Source organism: Palaemon carinicauda, chromosome 44 (genome assembly GCF_036898095.1).
Source record: "Palaemon carinicauda isolate YSFRI2023 chromosome 44, ASM3689809v2, whole genome shotgun sequence".
Taxonomy (NCBI): domain Eukaryota; kingdom Metazoa; phylum Arthropoda; class Malacostraca; order Decapoda; family Palaemonidae; genus Palaemon; species Palaemon carinicauda.
Genome location: NC_090768.1, coordinates 8,850,403 through 8,877,847, shown reverse-complemented (window position 1 = coordinate 8,877,847; position 27,445 = coordinate 8,850,403). Strand labels below are relative to the sequence as shown.

General features: G+C 34.4%; 1 protein-coding gene across 3 annotated transcripts in view; it reads right to left on the bottom strand.

Annotated features, from left to right (window-relative positions):
• The window catches only part of LOC137634570 (uncharacterized), a 183,448-nt gene that overhangs the window by 152,016 nt on the left and 3,987 nt on the right, over positions 1–27,445 (bottom strand). For 2 of the 3 annotated variants that reach the window (XM_068367031.1, XM_068367033.1), the window contains exon 1: positions 4,273–4,449. The exons of the other annotated variant lie outside the window; for it this stretch is intronic. The gene's annotated coding sequence lies outside the window, so the exon portion shown is untranslated. Of the gene's footprint in view, positions 1–4,272; positions 4,450–27,445 lie in introns of those variants that run through there. 3 annotated transcript variants of the gene reach the window in all.

Below are 27,445 nucleotides of genomic sequence, written 5' to 3'. Positions count from 1 at the left end.
AGACCGTCGTGTTTAAGAAGCCTTCTAGGAGACATTAGTGCGTTTAGACTCCTGTCTCTAAGACCTGTGATTACATAAATGTGTTTAAAGAGACATGTTCGTAGAGGCTTCTCCTTATCTATCCGTATTTAGATTAATGTGTATCCATAGTTTACACTTAATAAATGACAAGTTAATTGGGCCTATAGTAAATAAAAGGTTGCAAGTTAATTTAGCCTTTACTAAAAAAAGGTGCTAATCGAATTCCAATGCTCTCTCGTGCACTAAAATTCTGCTTTTCTTAAAAAAACGATTGATGTTATTAAAAAAAAGAAAAGAATCGGTAATTTGCCAAGGAGAAAGATTGTCGGTGAACAAGCACGAGTTATAGAAAAAACAAACTGAATAGCTGGCGAAAGTCTTTGATGTTACTGGGCAAATTGATGTAGCTATTTTTTTACAAACCTACACTGCTTGATATAACTGAGAGTCTGGTATGTGAATTGCATCATTGTATAATGTGTATAATTAAATTTGACGCCCATGATGAATACACGAAAATTTAAACGAATGTTTTGAATTTGCATCCACTCCCAATCTAAATTGAAATATACTTTGATATCGAAAAGACTGGTATCGCTTAGGGAAGCAAGGAAGAATATATATATATATATATATATATATATATATATAATATATATATATATATAATATAATATATACATATATAACATATATATATATATATATATATATATATATATATATATATATATATATATATATATAATATAATATATACATATATAACATATATATATATATATATATATATATATAATATATATAATATATATAATATATATAAATATAACATATATAATATATATATATATATATATATATATATATATATATATATATATATAATTCTTTCCGGCTAAGCCGAGTGGCATTGCCAGACATATAACTTTTTGGTCTCCCCGTCCCTCGAGTAGGCCTGGGGGAGAATGAGTAGTCATACTATGGTGACAGGAGGTGCCTGTGTGCATATCTATTTAAAAAATTAAACCCTCATTTTGACGGGTCGCGAGCACTAGTTGTTTAATACACCCTTTCCATAATGACCAGATGGAAATCAGCGAGAAAAACCTAAGAAAATATCATCTTCCCCCGAATACCAAGATGATATAAAACAGGGCAAACAGTTCATACAAAAGGAGAATGAAGACCTGCAAGAATGCCGCTGAAACAAGACCTGCGGGAGCAGGACGCAGAGCTCGTAGCTCGAAATTCCAGACATTGGCCAAACCTATCCTGCCCTATGCACCGAGCAACATGCATTCCTGTGAATAGCGGTTCATTCATGCAAGCGCAGCAAGATGCAAGGTGACTCTCAAGAAGTCTAGATCTGGTCTTGTATGCTGAGCAATTTTTGTCGGATTTGTTTCATACAACATAAAACGAGCTTGGGAATTTGGGCAGAAATTATTCAAATTATTTCATTTTCATCAGAGATTAGAAATATTTTCCCCTTCAAAGTGCCAATTTCAGTGATAATGAAAAGTTGTCATAAACACCCAACACCTTCGTGGGAGGCTTTACCTTTCCATGAAATCAAACCACCACACACACGTACAAAGTATAATTACTGGACTGAGAGGAGAACTTAACAAAGGGTACGCTACCAGATAATGTTGCTCCGGGCACCATTGTATCCCCAAAACACTCCAGGTACCTGAAGCTTTCATAAGACATACCCTGTTATCTCCCTGGTCTGAATACTAGAAAAAAAAATGAGGCACGAACACATCTAATGCAGTTATTCTCTCTCTCTCTCTCTCTCTCTCTCTCTCTCTCTCTCTCTCTCTCTCTCTCTCTCTCTCTCTCTCTCTCTCTCTCATAAAAAGCTTTAGGGTAGATGCACAATTATCTATTATACAGTACCGAATTTAAATGCACAATCCCCAATTGTTGTGAATTTGATCTTTATTTAATATGACAATACAAGTTACTTATTTTAATATTTTTCAACGCATTCTGAAAAAAAAAAAAAAAAAAGGTTTTACACACAGTATAAAACTTTAATCCACTTTGAAATCAAACATAAACCTCCTCAAACAACTGAGGTCCTCAAGCGCTGAAATCTAAGGTTTTCATGGTGATAGAATATATTTCGAGTCAACAGTACAAAGAAAATGAAAGTAGTGACGAGAAATCTTCAAAAATACACAGGCGAAATTTGTTTGTGGGCGTGTACGTGTTCCAGTAATGGGTTTCCTTAATCCAGGACTCACCGAAAGTGGTTCTTGCCTTATTCTGAAGGAAATGCCGATGCTACAGCCCCAGGGGGTCAGATTCCAGATTAGCTAATCCCCGACCTTTCTTCTAAGATCAATTAGGCCAAAATGAATGAATTATTTTCTTGGTTGAACTTCGCTTTACACTTAACACTGGATACTAAACTACTGAGAGCTAGATCTTACAAAGGTTTTATGTAGGTTTTGAGTCTTACTTAGTTCTTGCAAACGTTTATGTAGGTCTGGGGTCTTACTTAGATCTTACAAATGTTTTATGTAGGTCTTGGGTCTTACTCAGATCTTACAAAGGCTTTATGTAGGTCTTGGGTCTTAATTCTTGCAAAGGTTTATGTAGGTCTGGGGTCTTACTTAGATCTTACCAAGGCTTTATGTAGGTCTTGGACCTTACTTAGATCTTACAAAGACTTTATGTAGGTCTTGGGTCTTACTTAATTCTTACCAAGGCTTTATGTAGGTCTGGGGTCTTACTGATGTCCTCCAGGGACGATCATTCTAAGATTTAGCAGAATTCTAAGCAGAGACTCATCGATCATTGAGAGATCTTGAGATCGGTTGCAATTAGTACCGAGAGGGGGCAGTCTGCAAGACTTATCTCTCCAAGCTAACACCGCCCCCACCCCCCCCCCCTCCCTCTCTCTCTCTCTCTCTCTCTCTCTCTCTCTCTCTCTCTCTCTCTCTCTCTCTCTCTCTCTAAATTGGAATACTGCAATTTTCTCATTCTCCTTAAATGTTTCTTTGCTATCTGGAATCAACATATTTCTCTCCCCAATCCCTCTCTCGCCGAAACCCAATCAAGCGATTGTCTGATTTTACCTACATCTTTGTCCAAGAACTAGAATCAAAACATCCCCCCACTCTCTCTCTCTCTCTCTCTCTCTCTCTCTCTCTCTCTCTCTCTCTCTCTCTCTCTCTCATCTAGAATCTCATGACCATTTCTGTTCATCGCAACTCCAAGAAAGCACTTAAGCGAGCAAGAGATAGATAGATTTATGGTCTACAGAGAATTAGTATCTAGAGCTCATCTAGACTCCAACGTATTTACGATTCATTCAGATGGATTCGACCCTGTGTTTTGCTGCCCTCAATTAAAGACGGCTTTGCTGGGAGACCCAAGAGAGCAACGCGCGTTTTATCTTGAGCAAAAGCAAAACACAGCTCTTTTCTGAAGTACCTATAACTCAAGTTTATGAGAGAGAGAGAGAGAGAGAGAGAGAGAGAGAGAGAGAGAGAGAGAGAGAGAGAGAGAGAGATGCTATCAAATCTCATTTAGCATAAGAGAAGAGAAGAAAAGATTACATTATCATACACAATACAGAGATAAACTTCAGAACTTTCCTAGAAGTAAAAAGGAAGAAAATTCTGACTTGCAGATGTGTTCATCTTAATCATTAATTAGAGCACAACGTAGGCTACTTGAAATTATAAAAATGAAAACACAATTCCTATCACAACTCTGATGCAGTTTTAATATATCAATTGTTAGTGAAAAGTATTTATGTAAATCAGAATGACTGTAGATCGGTTTGAATTTTTGTGATTGAATGGAAGCTATTCAAGAAACTGTACTTTAAAATTATTCAACAGTTTACTGCATCTTAAAGCGATCACGATTTGCGACTGTATTTTCCTCTTTGGCTAGACATTTTGTCCTTAATAAAAAGGACAATCCTTGAGATGTATTAGCATCTTAGTCAAATTAATCATGATATTAGTATATATGGTTAAATACAACCTCACACCATAACTCATTCCCATCGGATGCCCAGTTCTTGAAAATGAAAAAGGATATTTCAGCCGCATCCGGCAAAACGAACCTGATTTCAACTTATGGCTATTAGGAAACAAACATAATTTGTCCAGATTTATGTGCATTTGATATAAAATCAAAACCATCAAATATTGTTTGTACTACTTTGAACGCAATCAATCAGTAATTTATCGGGACGACTAATTTAAAACTTTCAAAACTTACCACGATCAAACGATGCTAAGAAGATTACGTTATATCCACACTTTAAATTTTAGTCCACTTCCCGTATAACACAACTGTACAACTGCCACACTACGTAAAACAAAATCACTCTGAGAAGCTCACACAAAAAATGGCAGAGTTCTTAAGGACTCGAACTAGTCCGCCACTACACCTGCTCACAACTCAAGCCAAGTAAACACTGACAGAGAGACTCTGAGAGGGCGGGTTTGGAAGGAAGAAGAAGAAACAGCAGCACCAACTCAGCCACCAGGAGTCCCCCCCCCCCCCAACTGTACTCCCAGACAGGAGAGAAGGACCTAAGACAGACCTCCCATCCTTTGAGAGGTGGATGGGGGGATGCTAGGGTGTAGGGAATATTTCAAGCCACGCCCACCCACCCAACACGCGATAAAACCCGACACAATATCACAACCCCAAGAGCAGCAGTTCAGATTTTAGCTTTATGTTTGGGCAAGGCTCTCGGGCTACAAATAGCTTAATGTGTCTCGGATTTACATTTATGGATCCCTAATCGATAGGTCGATCTCCCACCAGTCGTACTCCTCAAAAGCAACACGAAATTCTATCTCTCGACAAAACCTTGGCTGAGAATGTACTCATTTTTTTTTTTTTTTTGGTCTCGGAACATCGTTTAATGGTCCAAAAAGATTGCAGAAACTTAAATAATGGGTGTTAAGAATAAATAAATATGCAAAATAACGAGTCAGAACGAAATGTTTTTTCCAAAGGATATGAGGCCCTTCCAAGAAACCCGTTTTCATCTTTGTCTAAAATAAGGGGTTTTGAGATTATGCTCGTAGTCGCTATGTCTTTTCCCGAAAAGTGTATAAGATATATTCGCATAAAGATAACTACACCACTGCTCCCAAACAAAGGAATTTCTTTATAATGTAAATAGGAACGGATATACAATAAAAGAGGGATTATTCTTTCTCTATCATAGATTAAATATGTTTTGTTACATCATGTTTATCACCATCTTTTCTTTTCTGAGGCATTTAACGAGGATCACAGCCAGAAAAAGTTACATTCCATTCGATGATAATTTAGATGAAATTGGCCTAGTCTCCAATAAACGGCATTATTCCATTCTGAAGGAAAACAGATTTAAAAATCTAACTTTAAAAATGCAAATTACACATCAACCTCCATAAAAGACAGTTTTATTCACTTAGGATCAGACCAATAGTTGCAATATAAGAAAATTGTTCAGACATTTAATTCCGATTTGGCCTTTTTATCTGTTAATGCATTACTAAACTTAAACTTAAAGTCTACAAAGGAGATCAAGGGCGTTGACCCTTTTGGGAACTACGAGGAAACCGACCTTTTTCATCTTATTTCAAATGAAATACTTCTAAAACGGGACAACTGGGACCTTTTGAATTTGCATTAGATAAAGATAGGGTCTGTGGTTAAGTAAGACTTTTTGCTCTTGTTGCTGCAGGTTTGTTTGGCCTTTTAATTCGACATAAAATGTATTGTGGTCCTTCGAACGAAAAAAAAAAATAATAGATTATTAATAAAATTCCGACCTAACGTCATATGAACTTGAGAATCTAGGAAAATAGAGGATTTTAGAACTATATATTTGATATGAGGTAAACAGATCTATTGATGAATGAAGTCTTACTGAATTCTGTTTATTTATAGCTTTAAAACCTTTAGAAAATGAAAAATTGCCCTGGAGAAAATAATTACTAGGCCCTACATATAAAAAAACCTTATTGAGAAAGATAGAAAAGATTTAAACTGAACCTGATCTGTGTCAGAGGTTCCTGCGAGAAATAAAACATTCAACACCTAAAGTGAACCTATAAATATTGTTCTATAAGAAAAAAAAATATATGATTTTTAAAGAACATTTGATATTCCTTTCAAACTTAACAATGTTAATAAAGTTGGATGGTTTAAAATTTCCTCAAATATTGTAAAATAAAAATGTGATTGAACAATAAAAATAAAAAAAAAATTAAAAAAAAAAAAAGCGAGAAGAAACTCTTTCTTTAGTTTATGGGCTGTGTTAAGACAAGGGCAATCAAGTTCAGGCTCTTCCAATTACAGGCTTCACAAAATTAGCTAATAGTATGAAATACTGAAGACTGCATTACCTACAGGAAGTTTATTTAAAAAGAAACTGGTTGAATGAAGCTTTGGACTTTTCCTCCCGAGTCAATTTACTCTAAATTTTATAAAAGTTATAAGTCTTCTTTTAACAATCATAGTTCTTTTCCTCTGATTGTAATGTTCATGCTGTTAGTAATCTTACTATAATTAGCTTACATTATAGCAATTTTATACAAAATAATCAAGACAACCGTCTTATTGCTAAATTACGCAGAGTATGACCAATTTGAAAGCTGTTGCACTCCCCAAAATTTTACATTTAACAAATGATTTGGTTTGTTGAAAAGTAATTCCCATAGAGATATTTTAGCTGGAAAGACAACGCACTTCGTGCTCTAAGGAAACTGCTTAATAAAATAGCATTGACAATGAAATTGTGTTGATAATGGATGCATTGCTATCCTTCCCATCCAACGACAAAAACACAAAGGAAGAAAAAATTGTGTAGGCCAAAGGTACACATGGTAGCTCACATGTAAGCAGGGCGAACAGGGATCCAGAAATGGAAAGAAATAAAAACAAAAATGATTGCATATGGTTTTAAACCAAGACAAACTAAACACGTGAAAGTATTCTTGATAATAATATGGATTCTCGACATTGACGGGGGCTGGGAAGTGATAGAAATAACAGAATCGTATTGCACCACCCACCCTAAATATAAGGTTAGTTGAACTTTCTGAAAATAATCTACAAATTTCAACAGACTGGTAGGAAAACAAGACAATTATCACCCGGATAAATTACGTAAATTTTGTTGTAAGTTACTATTATCAATATATCCATTTCGAATTTATGTTGAATGCAATCATCAGCACCCAAACAATATAAATAAATTTATGCTATACACATATACAAACAAACAAACAAACAGACACACACACATATATATACACATATATATATGTATATATATATACATATATATATATATATATATATATATATATATATATATATATATATATATATATATATACATATATATATTGATGGAGGGGTACAACCTACAGGAATGGTAAAAAAACAGGTAGTTGAAAGACAAAGACCTAACGAAGGTACAGTGCTTGCAGTGACATGTTGCCTAGATTGATAACATAGTACAAATATTTTTATTTGAGAATTGCATGGCTCTTATCTATTGATAATAAAAAAAAATCTAATAGCGAATTTATGGGGTCCTGGAATGAAAAAGAATCTGAATAAAACAATGTGTTTTAATCTGTATAAATCTGAGTTTGACTGTGTTTCGAGAATATGAAAAGGCAAATGTTCTTGGTGATAGAAAGTAGGGTCTGTTCTTGGAAATGTCTTCGGAATGCGCTTGGTTGCTGGAATTAAGGGGTTTCCAAAAAATATTCGTAAGTTAAAAGGGAAAGAGAAGATGGGGGTATTGAGTTTGTTAGGATTTGTTCGAACAGAGGGAAAAAATAACAAGTTGATGGATCTGATGGGACGAAGCGAAATCATTATAAGGTATAATCAAAAGATCAAAATAGAGATGTTCAAATAAACATGTTCATGTTAATGTAATAAAAGACAAATGAAAATGGATGGTAAATAGTCTAGGGTTAAAGAATCAAGTTGAAAGTGTACACAAAGTTAATTCCTGAAAGTGACAATAGATTTAACCAGCAGTTTTGTGGTTATAGAATAGCGGAAAGAGGTAATAAAAACAACTAAGTGGTTTGGAATGAAGAAATCATAAGTCGAGGTAAAAAAAAAAAGGGATTATATGAGATGCAATTGAATAACAGAACATACTGCATCACGTACAGCTATATAAAAAAGATGTATAATAAGAAACAATGACAAGTTATGAAAATAGATTAAATGAGAGCGTTTACTTTAGGAAGCATTAGTTATTTTAAAGAGGATTGTGGAGTAAGGATCTCAGAATAAAATATGCAAATGGAGAGATGCCGGCTGAACAGAAGGAAATCATGGGTCCATAATAAAGTATCTTGAAGATCTGTTGAATGCGGAGGTTAAAAGAGAGGAAGGGAAGAAAGGCCTAAGAGCGGGAAGATGAAAATGATTGTGGAAGCAACGGATTAAGATCTAAGAAGGTTCATTAAGAAGTTTAGAATAAGATGACCCCGACAGTTGCTGATATAAGGGAATTGGTGCAGTAAGGTAGTAAAAGCAAGAATGAGGGACTGACTGGGCGTGAAAGGCATGTCTATGAAGGAATACCTTAAAAAATGGATGAGGAAAGGAATTACATTTCCTACAAACAAGGGTAAACTTGATAAGAAGATTAAATAAAATAAGGTCATATCATTATTTTGGGAAACAGAGGTAATAATCTACTTAAGAAAGTAATAAAAGACAGGGCTTTTAAGCCATGAATGGGGCTTGTTAAATATTTATGAAAAATATACATAGAAAAAATTACAATAAAGGTTAGCGAAGTGTAGCTTGCATGGACACATAAAGATGAATTATAATAGATCTGACAGAGATGCTATGTGGAGGTTGTTAAAGATATATGCTTTGACAATGTATTATTAGGTTAGGTTCAGTGGTTAAAAATTATGATATAATCTAGGTGAGCGCTAAAGTATGACGGAGGAATGACTTGCTTGATGTAAATGTGGTATGAGAAAAGGGTGTGTCAAATCTCCGTGACCATTCAACAGTATCATGGATTGAGTGATGTGAATGGTCAGAGGATGGACATTTAAAGGTTTAAAGGTTTAAAGGTCGCTCATGAATGGCAGAGGCAAGGGACAGTGACATTACCCTAGCAATCAGGATAATGCCCTAGATACTAACCATATATTATATGATTAACGCCAAAGCCTCCTCTCCACCGAAGCTAGGACCAGGGAGGGCCAGGTAATGGCTGCTGATGACTCAGCAGATAGACCTATAGGCTCCCCCAAACCCCCCAAACTTAGCTCACAAGGATGGTAAGGTTGCAGACACTAAGGCACTAACGAGTCTGAGCGGGACTCGAATCCCCGTCTGGCAAACACCAGGCAGAGACGTTACCAATCAGGCCACAGCAACCCATGAAATTTTGTGGGTGAGGAAAATGGGTCATGAATGATGCAGGAAGATTGTTGGAAGTGATTATAAATAACTTTTAAGACGGTATAAGGAAATCAAAAGATTGGAGCAATAAAGTATGGATAGTGGAGGAATGGAACACCTCATTACTACTGTGCATGTACTGCAAGTGGGAACAAAATGTAATAAAATATGGTTGGACAGGAGAAGAAACGAGTCACAGAATAGGGAATGTAAGTCAGCAGCAGGGATTGGGCAAAATATTTGATAACAAAGATATCTCAACAAAACATGCGTGGAAAAGTATATATAGATAACTAAAGTGAAGATGTTCATGCAAATACAAAATCTTTTTCATTTATTTATATGAACTGATGTTGTAATACATTGGGTGTGGGTAGAATGCAAATGTATGTGTAAAGACGGTACATATACAGATATATACAGCATATAAAGTATAATATATATATATATATATATATATATATATATATATATATATATATATATATACACATATATATATACTGTATATATATATATATATATATATATATATATATATATATATATATATATATCTGAGTCTACACGACAGCAATATATATATATATATATATATATATATATATATATATATATATATATATATATATATATATCTGAGTCTACACGACAGTAATATATATATATATATATATATATATATATATATATATATATATATATATATCTGCGTCTACACGACAGCAAAGTTCGATTAACCATACTATTTATTTCTTTAGACATTTGTAAACAAATCTATTCCGCAACATCTTCAGGTATTGGATACTCATCACCCGGTAAATCTAGAGCAACATCTTTGTGGTTAGACTGTCTTAACCTCTTGATCCTAGAGCCTCTCTCTCTCTCTCTCTCTCTCTCTCTCTCTCTCTCTCTCTCTCTCTCTCTCTCTCTCTCTCTCTCTCTCTCGGCTATGCGTGAGTTACCTTATACGGTGCTGTTGCTCATTCGCTGACTCTCCAGACCACCTTTCCTGCTCTTTAACAGAGAGAAAAATATTGTTTCTTTTTTACCTTCCCTTTGGCTTTTAAATGAACAGCTCCCCAAAGAGAGTTAATAATACATAATTTTCCTCGATTCTAATTTTTATGTCCTTAGATGAACTCCTTAATTTGAATTCTTACACATTCAGGAAGCCACACATGTCCATTGACAATTAATTAGTTTCAGCATCCGTCTCACCACTGTTCATTAAATCGCTTGAGGGACGCCATTAGAATCATCGCAACATTCTCAAAATTCCGAACGCATAGTGATTTCTTGTTCTGTGTCCCGCATTCCTGGAAATCCATTGACGTGCACGACGCAATGTTTAATTTTACACAGAACCAATGGATTTCATGAAGTTTTCCCGTTGTGGCCAGAATGCAAACGTTCAACTAATTGTCTGGCCTAGTAAATCGAATTATTAGCTAGAATGTGAACCAAAGGGCTGAAGACTTATCTGTAGCTGTGTCAGACGCCTTCTCCCTGTGGGAAAACACTAATTGTGCACTTGTTACACAAAAGAAATCTATTCACAGAAATACAAGGCACATACACACACAAAAACCATTCAGGAGCTTTAGTAGTATGTTGGAACTGACCAAGTCAGTAATTAAAATGTGGGTAAATATTCACTATAACACTACGTAACCTAAGGGTTCCCTATCTAACCTAACTTACTTACATACTGGAGGGGGGCGTTGCCCCTTCTAGAGCGCCGTATCCTTAGCAACCCTCCGATAGCTTCCAAATCGTAAATAAAATTAGCTTCATATTATCGTATTTCAGACAAATATAAACTATTTTCTCCCATAAAGAAAATTGATTTGACAAGTAATAAGAAAGTTTACGCCTGTCCCAACTAAGTGTATACACCCACTCACTCATTTATGGTAATCAATTTGTACAAGAGCTTCTAAAACAAAGAAATTCTAATGATTAGCAACTGCAAGAAGATATGATAATTCATTTGGATTTAAAGTGAATACAAAACATTATAGTTGAGACCTCAAGATTTTAAAGATGATATGTGAAAAGGAAAACTATGGGGAAAATTTCTTCCATAGGTTGGGAAAAGATTAGTTCTAAACTTACTTGTGTAAAATGTTTTAGAATTTTATATAAAAAAAAAAGAATTCCGCCTTCTTTGAAATAAGAGAAGAAATAATTAATAAAATTATCATAATATGGCATCTCGAAAAACCAGCAGAAAATAAGGATTAAATTTTAAAAAGTCTGTAGCGAAAAAGACTGACATGCCAGTTCTAATCAACATTACTTTTTTTTCACTATACGCTTGTCAATTTCACTTCAGGCCAACCTGACTTCGCAGCTATCTTGAGCTACGCATTCTTGCAAAAATCTTAAAAGTTAAATTAAATTCATAAACATATTCAAAACAAACTGAAAGCAGACTTCAGACGTTTAAAACTGTACCCAGATATAAGAAAGATAAACGATCGACATCACGGTTGACATCAGCAATTGAACTACGCATTCTTGTCAAAAACTTGGAATCAAATTAATTTCATAAAAATATTCAAAAAAAAAAAAAAAACTGAAAGCAAACTTCAGAAAACTGTGCCCAGATATAAGAGAGATAAACAATCAACATCACAATTGACTTTAGCAAAAGGAAGATTTGAAAGCAGAATAACTATGGACAGCTGTCGCCATTCCTAGACCTCCCATTTGGCATTTCTGGATTTCCCTGCCGGAGGGTCTCAAGCAAAGGCATCTGTTCCCTTCTCTGCAAAGGCAGCCAAGCCCCACGGAGTATAAAAAACGAGATGAGGATAGTTCTTGTATGTAAATTAGAGTGTTTTGTAGCCCACCAGGTGGTTACTTGTGTCATCGGTTTTAAGAACTGAAGGGCGAGTCAGGGTGGTTTAAACAAATCTTTTTTTTTTTTTTTTTTTTTTTACTTTAATCTCCTTTTAGAGACAAAAACTTATCTCCTGTTAAATGCGGCAACGCTATACCATTGTTTGATTATTGACATTTTTTCTGGCGTCGTAATAGCTAGATCAGTGACACCACAACGTTTTCTAAACTTAGTAACATTTAGAAACTGGATGATCTGAAAGTTTTGCTGGTTTTCCTTCTATTTCTATTGCTTTACGGTATTGTTAAATTTATTCTTTCAATTTTTGCTAGATTTATCATATATACATTACGTTGTACTGTACCATAATTAGTTAACTTTCTCTGAAATACTAAGAAATTGTTCATTAAATCCTCAAATATAACTGTTGCTATTCAGAATTCAATTCCGATTTGAAAATAAACCGTATGGCATCTCAAACTGACAGCTAAGAAAAAAAATACAGTGTTATCCATCAGCTTAACGTAAGTTCATATAAAAACATCCCATCTACCGAGGGTCCGAAACCCTATACACAATCCGTGAGTTTCAACTATCAAGCACGGAAAATGTCACTCAAAGTAATCATGAATATAGAAAAGGAATATAATCTATACACGCGCGTGACTTTTTGAGTGGCTGTGTAATATCTCTTCCTAACAACATATTTCTTCTTATATTGCTTATTCACCTTATTCACATAGATAAGCCATTATTACAACTGCCTTCTAATGTTTTTAACTTTATATGCACATCTTTCTCTTTGTCTCTCTTTTTCATATATATATATATATATATATATATATATATATATATATATATATATATATATATATATATATATATTTATATATATATATATATATGTGTATATATATGTGTATATATATACACATATATACATAAATATATATATATATATATATATATAAATTTATATATATATATATATATATATATATATATATCCACATATATATAAATATATATATATATACACATATATATACACATATATACATAAATATATATATATATATATATATATATATATATATGTGTGTGTGTGTGTATATGTATATATATACACACACACACACACATATATATATATATATATATATATATATACATACATAAATATATATATATATATATATATATATATATGTGTGTGTATACTGTATATGTATATATACACATATATATACATATATACATACATACATACATATATATATATATATATATATATATATATATATATATATATATATATATATATGCTTAACTCAAACTTCTTGGTAACCGTGACCATTTGGTAAGTTATACATATTTTAGAATACACTCAGCACAAAGATATTCTGTACCTTAAAATTAAAGGAATTTTAACATACCACATCATAATCCAACTACCTCATCCCCTTGGCTTTATGAAAATAAAGCTAATTGAGCATTTTCCTTCACTTATTTACATCAAATGTTTGACTTACTATCACTGTATTCAAGGACAAAGTTAGATTTTGTTTCATTGCTACCATTGACAGTGGTATCCCTATAGCCACACTGCATACATTACTACTGTATTTTCTTATTGACACAGTTTTGTTCTTCTAATGTTATCACATTTTAAACCTTATCGGTATCTACAAGTAATTTTAAGCTCGATTTTCTCGTTTTCAGTTGTCTGATTTCTTAAGTTTCCTACGACTTTCCTGAAGTCTTCAGTTTACTTTTCACAAAACTTTCGTCGTAAATAATTACGGGTAGAGCTCAGGCTAGTGATCACGGCATTAAAGGAAAATTCAACGTTTGTCTTTGAATAGATACACCAATTCTACATCTTCATCCCTATTTCCGAATTAGAATTAAACAAACATTTTCATTCATGAAAAATTCCCGGAACGTACTTCCATGATGCTTAGAACAAAAAAACATATCCGAAGAAGTTTCAAGTCGCCTAAATAAATCTGTATCAATCTCCATTAAAATTAAGAAATTTCTCTTTAATTCCTTGAATAGATAAAGAAAAGGGTTTATCAGAGTTTGTTGGAACAGTACTAAGTCAATGAGAGTCGGATACTGGAAGTAACATTCATGGTAAATGATACTGTTGTTAGCGGTAGTACGGTCGAAACCTGAGTAACATCAGAATAAGTAATAGTTATAGTTATAGAAGAAAGGCCAGAAATTTTCTAACTGTTTTCAAGACGAATGATTTTTACTATACTGTAGGCAATAGGACACAACAGTTAAGATTTACTTAGTAATTTGGGATATATAGCCCGGTATTGGACCAGGAGGGCCATACTGCGTTGAAGCGCAATTTGAGATAAGTACGAGGAGAGAAGTTAAACAGTAAGGAAAACAAAAGGACGGAACTGATGTAAAAGAGGTTAAAATTATGGGTGAAGACAAGTACCGATTGGACGGTCCAAAGACTCGGTATGTAGTGCCTACAGTGCTCATCTCAACGTGCACCGACACTATTAATCACCTTCGGGATAAGAAAGACTTAAATGACATATTGGCTATGATTGCAGTTACATAATTGCAAAGATCGAATAATAAGTTCTGTGGCAGAATAAATATTTGGTTTGGGGAGTATGAATAGGGAATATGATTAAGAAAAACAAATGATCGAGTAGTGAAAATTGCTTGTTTACTATAGACAAGAATCTTGAAGTTAGGTTGTTAAGTTGATTTGAGAAGGATGGAAAAGAAATGGCAAGACCACAGAAATTCGGAAGAAAGTGGCTACACAGCCACTTTCTTCCGAATTTCTGTGGAATATTAGGGAAAAGCGTGACCAAGAGTTAGGGAATAGTTGCTTCGCAAGGATAGATTACAAAGTGGAGAATTAATAAGTAAATAGATCTTGGCAAATATAATATACCGTCACCCTCATAAACTAACTGATTAAGTAATTTTCTCCATTTGCTGGGAAATAAAAACAACCTTCTCATTTCCTAATTCTTTATATCATTGTATTGAGCTTCAATTAACAAATTCTAATTCACAAATTCTGTTAAGAATTTGTGAATTGAAGCTTAAGATAAATATATAAAAATTAGGAAATGAGAAGGTTTTGTTTTTTATTTCCCAACAAGTGGAGAAAATGACTTAGGCAGTTAGTTTATGAGGGTGACGATACATATGTAATGAGGATCTAGGAGAAGTACACAGTACACTGTTGACGACAAAATGCCTTTAAGGGCAGTTATAAGAAAAGGAAAAAAAAACACAGAGGGAAGTGATTAATGATGTACAGTTGGTCTCATTAATTCCGGTACGCTTCACGGGAGACTAAGGAGACAACAGTGCACCGAAATTGACGAAGCCAACTGTACAAACGTAAAGAACGGATCGTTCCAAGGGTTGATGAGATTGCTGGTGAGATTTGTTACGGTGGTGGGACTTGGAGTTGAGTCACTGACTATTGTGTGAAAAGTGTGACTTGGATGGATGCATATGACAAATATCACGACTAACAGTTAGGAGCAACATAACACTGATAAGTATACCTGGGAATATGTGAGGGTAGATTTTGATATAGAATATGGAAGATATGACACGAAGTTTTACAGAATAACAGTACGTGTTGTGCAAGTGTGAGAGTTTATAAAGAAAAAAAGGTTCATATTCCATAGGATCTAGAAAAAAACTAATGGAATTCATATAGATATTGTTTTAAAAATTTTAAGACATATAACGTGGAAGGTAAGTTGCTGAACATCGCTTGATTTTACCTTTGAAGTGAACAGTTTAAAAATAGGTAGACGGGAAAGAAAATTATTTTGCGTAGATGCAAACATTGAAAAAATTTTGGTTTTCAACTTTTCCATGAATGGAATTTAAAAAAAAAAAAAAATTAGGAAAAAGCAAAATAACTTTATAAAATTGTATTTGAAACGAAATATTCGCAAAAAGAATGGAAACTTGCTTTAAGGGAATGCGGTGCTATGATGGTGAACGTAATCTAGATTTAATGGAATGACTGAATCATACGTCTATCAACTAGAGGGATACTCAGTAGAGCGCAGACCTCCGCCAGGATAGCTTATTTATCGATCTAGTTTACTGGTTTTTGATGTTTTGCTCGTCCTTGACCTTGACCTTTGACCTTCCAAAATTTAATAATTTCCAGCTCTTTACATAAAAGTTTAAAATCCCAGCAAGGTTCATTACTTTATGATTAAAATTGTGGCGGTATAGCTGATGACCGGAATTTGACCTTTTGCCTGACCTTGATCTTCGACCTTAACATAAATTAATTGGTTTGGATTTACATATATTCAAATAGGAAACAAGTTTGAAATCTCTGTGACAACGATATCCAAACTTATGGCTGATTATTGGACATTTTTCTTGACCGTGACCTTGACTTTTGACCTTGATCTTCCAAAATTTAATCATTTCCAGCTTTTTACATAACAATTAATCCCTGCAAGTTTCATTACTGTTCACAAACACACACACAGACACACACACACACACACACACACACACACAAACAAACATAAACAGGGCCGAAAACATAACCTCCTTCCAACTTCGTTGGCGGGGGGTAATGAGTCAATATTAGGAATGATGGTGATATAAACAGAAAAGCATCAATGAAGAGTCGAACCTCAGAAGGCAGCTGGAGCAAGGCAAAAGTTGTGGAATAAAATATAATTGTGGTTGTTGATTGTGAAAGAAAGAAAAAAGCATGTGAGGTAAGTCAAGCATAACTACAAAGATGGATGTGTTTTGAAGTGAAGTCATCACGAGAGAATGGAAGTTTTTCTAAAGTTATAAAGGCATTGCGTTCAGGAATATGAAGGGAAGAGATAGCGGAGTTCAACATACTTCAAGAAGGGTCTCAATATCCTTGGAGGATGTGTGTGATTATCTTGGATTTCTCTGGAATTACTATCTCACGATATATATATATATATATATATATATATATATATATATATATATATATATATATATATATCGACCTGGCCTTTCATTAGAAGGGGCTAGCGTTCGATCCCAAGTATGAGGTAGAAATTTATTTCTATTTGAACACGATGTTGTGTTGATATTTATCCATATATATATATATATATATATATATATATATATATAGATATATATATATATATATATATGCTATACATATACATACACACACATGTATATAGTGTAAATTACGCATTCAGGTCTTATATATCAATGCTAATGCATCAGACAGGAAAATTAAAGGATTAAACTTCGGCTCTCAAGTAGGATTCGAACTCCTATCTTCTGAATAGCAAAACAAGCAATTTGACTGAACCCACTATGGCAGAAAACTTTTTCCTACCACTCGAAAGTCACTGCTTACATGCCGTTTACCACAAATATACCTTCACGGAGATTCTCTTGAACGCCTACATAAATGACATCGTAAATCAAACTATTTATTTTATTTGTAAATGAATGTAAATGTTGGTAAAACAAGAAAACGCATTTTAGTTCTTAGGCAGGATTTAAAGTTTTATCTGCCGCATTGTAATCACTCAGCTTAATTGATCTCACTCTTTCTCTTACTGGGTTTTCAGTGCCACTTGAATCAAGTGTACTTTCCTAATCTCTCGCAGGATAGTATAAAATACGTTGTATATCAACATCTCAAATGATTTATGACTAAACAGCAGATCGATGTATATATGACATTAATTTCCGAATTAAATGTTTGTTTTAATGTTGTTACTGTTCTTAAAATATTCTATTTTTCCTTGTTTCCTTTTCTCACTGGGCCCCTAGGCTTATAACATCCTGCTTTTGCAACTAGGGTTCTAGCTTAGCAAGTAATAATAATAATAATAATAATAATAATAATAATAATAATAATAATAATAATAATAATAATGGGAGAAATAAAGGCTTCTTTCCCATAGCGGTGTCTGTAAACTTGTAACTTGAGCTCAGAAGACAAATTTGAGCTTGAGAGCCTAGGTTTAGCTCCCCTGTCAAATTGTAAATTACATTCATATCAAAGTATATCATATAAAGTAATTCACAATGTCTTCTATAATGATATGCAAGACAGCTTTCTGCACAAAGAATAATTCTATATGTCATGTATCCTGAGATACCATAGAACTTTATTATCAAGGTAAACGGAGTTAATAAAGCTAGGCCTATGCCCTTGAAACTCAATAGTATTAGAGTTCAAATAATTCTTGAGAGCTAAAGTTTAATTCTCTCATTCAATTGTCAACCACATTAACATATATCACACGAAAGTAATTAAAATTTCATAAACAGTAGGCCTATACTGGCATACAAGAAAGCTTTCCATTGAAATATACCTAAGGTAATTAGCAGGGAGGGAAAAAAATAGCCTTGCTGCTGCTGCGAAATGAGTACAGCTGTTTGCAGTTCAAAGAATGCTTGAAAATTTATGTTTATTTCTCTCTTTTAACAGTCAGCTATAACATAATGGACACAACTGTAGACCTATTTTAGGTTAGGTTAGGTTAGGTTAGGTTAGGTAAGCTAGGTTACGTTAGGTTAGGTTAGTTTGGTTAGGTTAAGTTAATTTACTTCTCTTAAGTAATTGTTGAAATCAACTGTAGTAGCGTGACTTATTTTCAATTCGTCCTCACAAAATTTAATGCTGGAATACTCTTTTGCCCATGAATAAATGAAGAGGATGATTTTCTTTAATGGAATTGAACTGCCCTCAAGCCAAGTGTTTTTTCTTACTGAAACTTTCTCACGACAAGCTTTCTTGTAACAAATCCACCTTACACTTTTATTTGTCTTTTTAATTATCATCTGATGTTTCTTTTTACACAGTTTCTCATTTTCTATTATATTGAATCTCTGAAGAAATTTAACTGCATCTTCTTAAGTTAAAATGTTGGTAAACAACCACTGTAAGTTGTAGTTAATATTCATCGCGTCCACTGTTATCTCAAACCTACCACCGTTATTTCAAACATACCACATAACACCTGACTAACAGTATGGTTACGCCCGTTAACTACTATTGCTTGATTAATGCGCGTTGAAAAGTGGTGCACAATAAATCCTCTTTTTGTACAACTATCTTTCATTTCTCGTGAAAATAAATGTCATATTCAGCACTAAAAACTGTATTAATGATACAAATTTGGTTAAGAATTAGTGGCGACCACCAAACAGAAAAGATCCTTTCAATTTCTTAACTTGCCTATTGTCTTCTTTTCTCGCCACATGAGCAAACTTCCTTGGAATTTTCTATCAATCCACCCTTTAAGCTAAGCTAAACATTTTACCAATCCTACAGAACTTCACAATCCACATACAATCAATTTTTCCTTCCCTTCTTAGTCTATCCATTTAGGCCATACCAACAATTCAACTTGTTTCCTTCCAATAACAATCAACATTCTTACTTTAATCCCATAAACGACAGTTGGGTTCAACAATCCTATCATTCTTTCTCTTTTGGCTGTCATAGACCCATAGACCATTCAAGTATCTTTGCAATTTTTAAACAGACCAACCAAACTTTCCTTAGTTATGTGTGACTTGTCTTTTGTTTCATCTTACAACGATAATCATCTGGTCAGTTTACTAAGTCATCAATTAATCACATCAACATTCATTGCTCTATCTTAATAGTTTCTGTTTACACTAATTAACCTACTTCCGTTTACTTTTGCTCAGCTTTCTTCTCTTGCAAAACATGCATATTCTTTTACTAGATTCTGAAGCTTCTTAAGACTTTCACAAATTACCATAGTATCATCTGCAAACACAACCATTCCACGCCTCAATCAAAGCCCCTAACCTTTTCCTACAACATTTCAATCAGTGAATTTTTGCATCCCTATTGAGCCTACGAAACAAGACACTCGCATTCCTACATTTTCTAACACGTTTCGCTTTATCATAAACTCTATTGATTTCCCCCAACAACTAACCATCTACACCATGCATCCTGAATGCCACCACCAGTAGGTTACCTTTCCTATTGTACCATAAGTTTTTTAGGTCCACGAATGAAAAAGAACCGTCTATCCTTTACTTTCAAACTTCTCAAAATATTATTTCATCCACAATATCCTCCTTGTCATAAGTCTGACTATTCTCCCACTGTCAGTCCTTACGTTATCTATATTACTTATTTCTTAAAGTCTCACCATACACCTTGGTATAGGACTACTAAGTAACCTTATATCATATTTTAATCTTTACAGTCATATTTATCACCTATAACCTAATAAGTGAAAAAACTTACTCCTCTCGCTAATACCTTCGAAACATTTCTGTGTTATTAAGCTATAGATAATTTTATTACAAGAAAATTCCATTAACTACTCACACTCATCAAACATAAATGTAAAAGAATTGTATACGATAGTATATGCTCAAATGAATCGGCTAAGGTTCCATTTTCTTTTACTTACCCATCAAAACAGTAAAGAGAACGTTAACATCGTGTACTGCAATAGAATGCTTTATACACTGTCGGATACTATTTAATGAAAACTGGGCGCTCTTTTCATGCCTAAAATTTCATAGTAATCTTTCAATACCACCTTAGTCTGCCTTAGAATACAAAATGCCACCTTCCATACCACATAACCCATCTTCAGCTCCAAATTATTTGGTTAAACTCCGACACTACACTACAGTAGTCACCGTCAATTATTAATCTAGAATTTGTCAGAGTTCCCTTTCACTCTTACCCATCACGTTAAATCTTTATATTCAGACACTTGTAACTATAAAGAATGCATTGAAACTGTTTTAAGAAATCTGCTTGCTAGCTAAATTACTATTTTTTTCGTTAAAATCATATTAAACTAAATAGTTTCCATGGTTTTACTTCAAATCTTTTGGTCTACAGGAGTATTATCACACTTGTAAACCTTATGCTTTTCAGATGCAATAACTAATGAATTACTGAGTCATGTAAACGACAAACCCAACTTGCTGTTAAAATGTATTTTAAGTGTAATAATGTTATTAGTTTCGTCCTTGCGTGAATCTTCCTCTTGGGGTTCTTTAACCGAAAACTAGAACCATAATGTTGTTGTAAAGAATTTGGACTGGAAACAACTGGAACACATCAATTCTATGCAATCAGTTCGATGAACATACGTTCCTGATAATTTTGATAACATAAATAGGGCCATTATCTCAAATACAGTTTCAAGCCCTAAAGCCTACTACCGCTAGAGAGTTATGGGGTCCTTTGACTGGCCAGACAGGACTACATAGGACCGTTCTCTCTGGTTACGGCTCTTTCCCATTGCCTACACAGACACCGAATAGTCTGGCCTATTCTTTACAGATTCTCCTCTGTCCTTATACACCTGACAACACTGTGGTTACCAAACAATTCTTCTTCACCCAAGGGGTTAACTACTGCACTGTAATTGTTCAGTGGCTACTTTCCTCTTGGTAATGGTAGAAGAGACTCTTTAGCTATGGTAAGCAGCTCTTCTAGAAGAAGGACACTCCAAAATCAAACCATTGTTCTCTATTCTTGGGTAGTGCCATAGCCTCTGTACCATGGTCTTACACTGCCTTGGGTTAGTTCTCTTGCTTGAGGGGACACTCGGGCACACTTTTCTATCTAGTTTCTCTTCCTCTTGTTTTATTGAAGTTTTTATAGCTTAAATAGGAAATATTTATTTTGATATTGTTAATATTCTTAGAATATTTCATTTTTCATTATTTCCTTTCCTCACTGGGCTATTTTCCCTGTTGGGGCCCCTGGGCTTATAGCATCGTGCTTTTCCAACTAGGGTTGTAGCTTAGCATTTAATAATAATAATAATAATAATAATAATAATAATAATAATAATAATAACGTATCATGGTGTTTCGCTGGCGAAATTATTAAAGCCTGTCAAATTAATTCTCCGTGCACCCGAGATTTGAGGACTCATTCCTTTATAATCAAACATTACAGCAACCATTGCCACATGTGCATAATATAATAACATACAAAAGCATTTTCAGTCATTCTGTTTCGGCCTCCATGTGATACAATGGGGTAAATCACTTGAATTTTTACATGCACTGCATAACCTCAGTAAGGTTTATAAAGTTATAGTCGTTTATAACCACTCTATCGATTCTAACTTCATGGCAGTACCTGTTGACCAATGAAGAGATGAAATTATCTATTAATTTAATCCCCAGTGCTTTTACTCAGTCAGGCATCCATCGACATTTGAAGAATGAGACGCAGTATGCAGTATTACTATTATTATTATTATTACTTCCTAAACTACAACCCTAGTTGGAAAAGCAGGATGCTATAAGCCCAGGGGCCCCAACAGGGAAAATAGCCCTGTCAGGAAATGAAAGAAAGGAAAATAAAATATTCTAAGAACAGCAACAACATTAAATTAATATTTCCTATATAAACTATCAAAACTTTAACAAAACAAGACGAAGAGAAATAAGATAGAAGAGTGTGCCCGAGTGTACCCTCAAGCAAGAGAACTCTAACCCAAGACAGTGGAAGACCATGGTATAGAGGCTATGGCACTACCCAAGACTAGAGAACAATGGTTTGATTTTGGAGTGTCCTTCTCTTAGAAGAGCTGCTTACCATAGCTAAAGAGTCTCTTATACCCTTACCAAGAGGAAAGTGGCCACTGAACAATTACAGTGCAGTAGTTAACCCCTTGGGTGAAGAAGAATTGCTTGGTAATCTCAGTATTGTCAGGTGTACAAGGACAGAGGAGAATATGTAAAGAATAGGCCAGACTATTCGGTATTTGTGTAAGCAAAAGAAAAATGAACCGTAACCAGAGAGATGGATCCAATGTAGTACTGTCTGGCCAGTCGAAGGACCCTATAACTCTCTAGCGGTAGTATCTCAACGGGTATGCCTAGTTAAACTCATTGGTTGTACCTAGCCTTGGAAATTTTGATTCATGTCCTTTAACAAGTGATGCTGCACGGAATATACCTTACCAAAATCTCACTTTGGATTTCTCACTTGTAGATCCTGTCGTAAATACACTTTACTTTATGAAAAATAATACATTTTCCCCTGAAGGTTCATTGCGTTAGTGCGTTTTAGAAGTGTCTTGACCTTCAAATCGTAAGCAATTAGTGCAGCAAGAAAAAGCATTCGGCTAGATCTTACTGGATCAAAAGCCTTAGTTAGTACTACTGTCGTGATAATCCTACAGAATATTCTCAGAACCTTCGAGTTTCAGCAAATGAAGCTATAAGTAAATGGCCACAAGCTAACGAATCTTGTAGTTTGGATAGCTTCAGAAATGAATGAATCTGTAGCAAACAAAAGTTATAAGAATATACAACCAACCAGTATGTGACTATAGCGTTCCTTTCTCTATAAAGAAAATCACCATTACCTTCCTAGCATCTGAAGTTAGTGGCAAAACATACACCCCCACCCCCTCGGCATCTCATAGTTATGAACAGTATGTGTTGTGAGTTAAATCCTAGCCAGGACTTTGTCGTCCCACCTTCAAGTATCAGATTGTATTGAAATATTTCACCAGCTGGAATGAATGATTCCTCATACTTCTAAACACCTTCAACAGTGCATCCAAATCAATGCATTATAGTAAAGGGTATTATTCGTTTATTCGGAAAAGTCCTCACTTTAGTTGTATAAAGACATGAATGAGTCCAGCACTTTTACTGTGGAATTGTTGTGAAAAACTAGACGAAGAAACAAAAAGAGACTGAATTAATTCGTCAATAGCTATCAATCAACGTACTCTACTGAACATAAGCCCAAAATCAAGAACTAATCTCATAATTAATTCTTGCATACAATACAAAAGTTTTTAACCTGTGATTGGGAAGTACGTACCAACTTGTAGTTGATAAGGAATCAAATTATTATTATTACTAGCCAAGCTATAACCCTAGTTGGAAAAGCTAGAAGTTATAAGCCCAAGGGCTCCAACAGGGAAAAATAGCCCGGTCAGGAAAGGAAATAAGGAAATATATAAGTGATGAGAACAAATTAACAATATATCATTCTAAAAACAGTAACAGCGTCAAAACAGATATGTCCTATATAAACTATTAACAACGTCAAAAACAGATATGTCATATATAAACAATAAAAAGACTTATGTCAGCCTGGTCAACATGAAAACATTTGCTCCAACTTTGAACTTTTGAAGTTCTACTGATTCAACTACCCGATTAGGAAAATCATTCCACAACTTGGTAACAGCTGGAATAAAACTTCTAAAATACTGTGTAGTATTGAGCCTTAAGATGGAGAAGGCCTGGCTATTAGAATTAACTGCCTCCCTAATATTACGAACAGGATAGAATTGTCCAGGGAGATCTGAATGTAAAGGATGGTCAGAGTTATGAAAAATCTTATGTAACATGCATAATGAACTAATTGAACGACGGTGCCAAAGATTAATATCTAGATCAGGAATAAGAAATTTAATAGACCGTAAGTTTCTGTCCAACAAATTAAGATGAGAATCAGCAGCTGAACACCAGACAGGAGAACAATACTCAAAACAAGGTAGAATGAAAGAATTAAAACACTTCTTCAGAATAGATTGATCACCGAAAATCTTGTAAGACTTTCTCAATAACCCATTTTTTTGTGCAATTGAAGAAGACACAGACCTAATGTGTTTCGCAAAAGTAAATTTGCTGTCGAGAATCACACCTAAAAGTTTAAAAGAGTCATACAAATTTAAAGAAACATTATCAATACTGAGATCCGGAGCCACTGTCCTTGACCTACTTACAATCATACTTCGAGTTTTGTTAGGATTCAGCTTCATACCCCATATTTTGCACCATGCACTAATTTTAGCTAAATCTCTATTAAGGGATTCACCAACCCCAGATCTACATTCAGGGGATGGAATTGATGCAGAGAGTAGCATCATCTGCATATGCAACAAGCTTGTTTTCTAGGCCAAACCACATGTCATGTGTATATAGTATGAAAAGTAATGGGCCAAGAACACTACCCTGTGGAACACCGGATATCACATTCCTATACTCACTATGGTGCCCATCAACCACAACTCTTTGAGATCTATTACTTAAAAAATCAATAATAATGCTAAGAAACGACCCACCCACTCCCAACTGTTTGAGTTTGAAAACAAGGGCCTCAGGATTAACACGGTCAAAGGCAACACTAAAATCAAGGCCAATCATACGAACTTCCTGACCACAATCAAGGGATTTCTGTACAGCATTGGAGATTGTAAGAAGGGCATCACATGCTCCAAGGCCTTTACGAAAACCAAATTGCAAACTAGGGAGTAGATGACTACCTTCAGCAAACCTATTAAGACGTTTTGCCAGAAGACGTTCAAAAACTTTAGATAATATGGGAGTTATGGAAATTGAGCGGTAATCAGTGGGACTTGAGCTACCACAAACACATTTACATAGAGGAGTAACATTACCAATTCTCCAACAAGTGCTAAAAGCTTCTATTCTTGCTAACTTGCGCAAAATAACAGATAACTTTGGAGCTAAGAAATCTGCTGTCTTTATAAAAAACAAAGGAAAAATACCATTTGGGTCTACACCTCCATAAGCATCAAGGTCCATCAACAGAGCTTTAATCTCCCGAGATCAAAAAGCTAAACTAGTAAGTTTAGCCTCAGGAAAACAGGAATGAGGAAGTTCAAGTTTTTTCATTACTCTGTTTACTGTCAAAAACATCAGCCAGAAGGGTTGCCTTATCCTTTGGACAGTGAGTGACTGAACCATCTGGTTTAAGTAAAGGAGGAACTGTTGCATCTACACCAAAGAATGCAGATTTAAGGTTTAAAGTGTTGTTGGCCAACAGTAGAATGTTTCACTTTGTGATATGTAAATTAGGACTGCCGCTTTATAAAAGGAATGGACAATAAAGGTATCGAGGATAATTTCGTATACTTAAACAATGTTATATCTCCTAATCATACTCGATATCAACACAAGAAAAATTCTGATGTGGAATCGAGGACTCTAATAAAAAGGAAATGTAGTAATTATATAACCTGAGCCTGATGTAATTCGACTCCCATAGGAAACTGAAGAAAACCCAGTATTGATACTTAGAAACAATGTTTCAGGATTCACTGAATCCAACCGAATCCCATTTCTGTACTTTCAACAAATAAAACTCCACAGGAACAACCTTGGCTGTCATTGAGTTTGACTTATATTATTTTCTACCACCAGGAGGCAGTTGCATCCTGGTCCCGTGTATAATCTGGTTTTGTTCGGTTTTATTAGAATGGTTTCATCAGCAGACCACCTTCACCAATTTGTCGACATCAAGTCATCATAATGTTGACTCAGAACATATTAACGTAAATTATCCAGCTCTCGAAGTCTGTTCAAAATGAAGAATTGTTTTGGAATGGGCCAAGAAACATTATCATCTTCACCAATAGAGAAAATCTGGTCCAGAATTGAACGTACAATTGACTTCTGCTGGTGGTTGAATATTCGCACCAGGTCCTTATCCTAATTTCCATATCGTATCTTGAGAAAATTGTAATATTTGCATGTCTTATAAGTGTTGCATTTGCATTTGTGTAAGATTGTACTTTCGAACGATATACGTATTGCGCTACTATTATTTCATTTTGGTACAAAGCAAGATACTGACACTTGAAAAATAACGAACATGATTGTGTCTCATAACCATTACACGTTACACAATTATTTCCAGCGACATTACTCCTTTTTCCCAAAGCTTAAGTAAGTAATGAACACTTATTTTTGTTTATTCGACTATCGTCAGATATCTAGCCGTTTCTCTGCAGCACTATACAAAGCAAAATAGAAATCCAATTTCTTGTATTTTCATCACATTTAAAACCTCACATTCTGTTTATTTATTTAAGAACTCGCAGAAAACGATGTGTTCTTTGGCAGCAGGGAAGAATGCCTGTGTCTATCTAAAAAACAAACGACGTGTGGTGAGAGAGAGAGAGAGAGAGAGAGAGAGAGAGAGAGAGAGAGAGAGAGAGATTTGTTATTGAAGGTATGTATTCACGTACCACATTGGTTATTGTTTTTCTGTATTTCAGAATAGTATTATAAACCGAGGAAGTCCTCAACTTAAGTAATATTGGCAAAACCATCATTTAATCATTTATC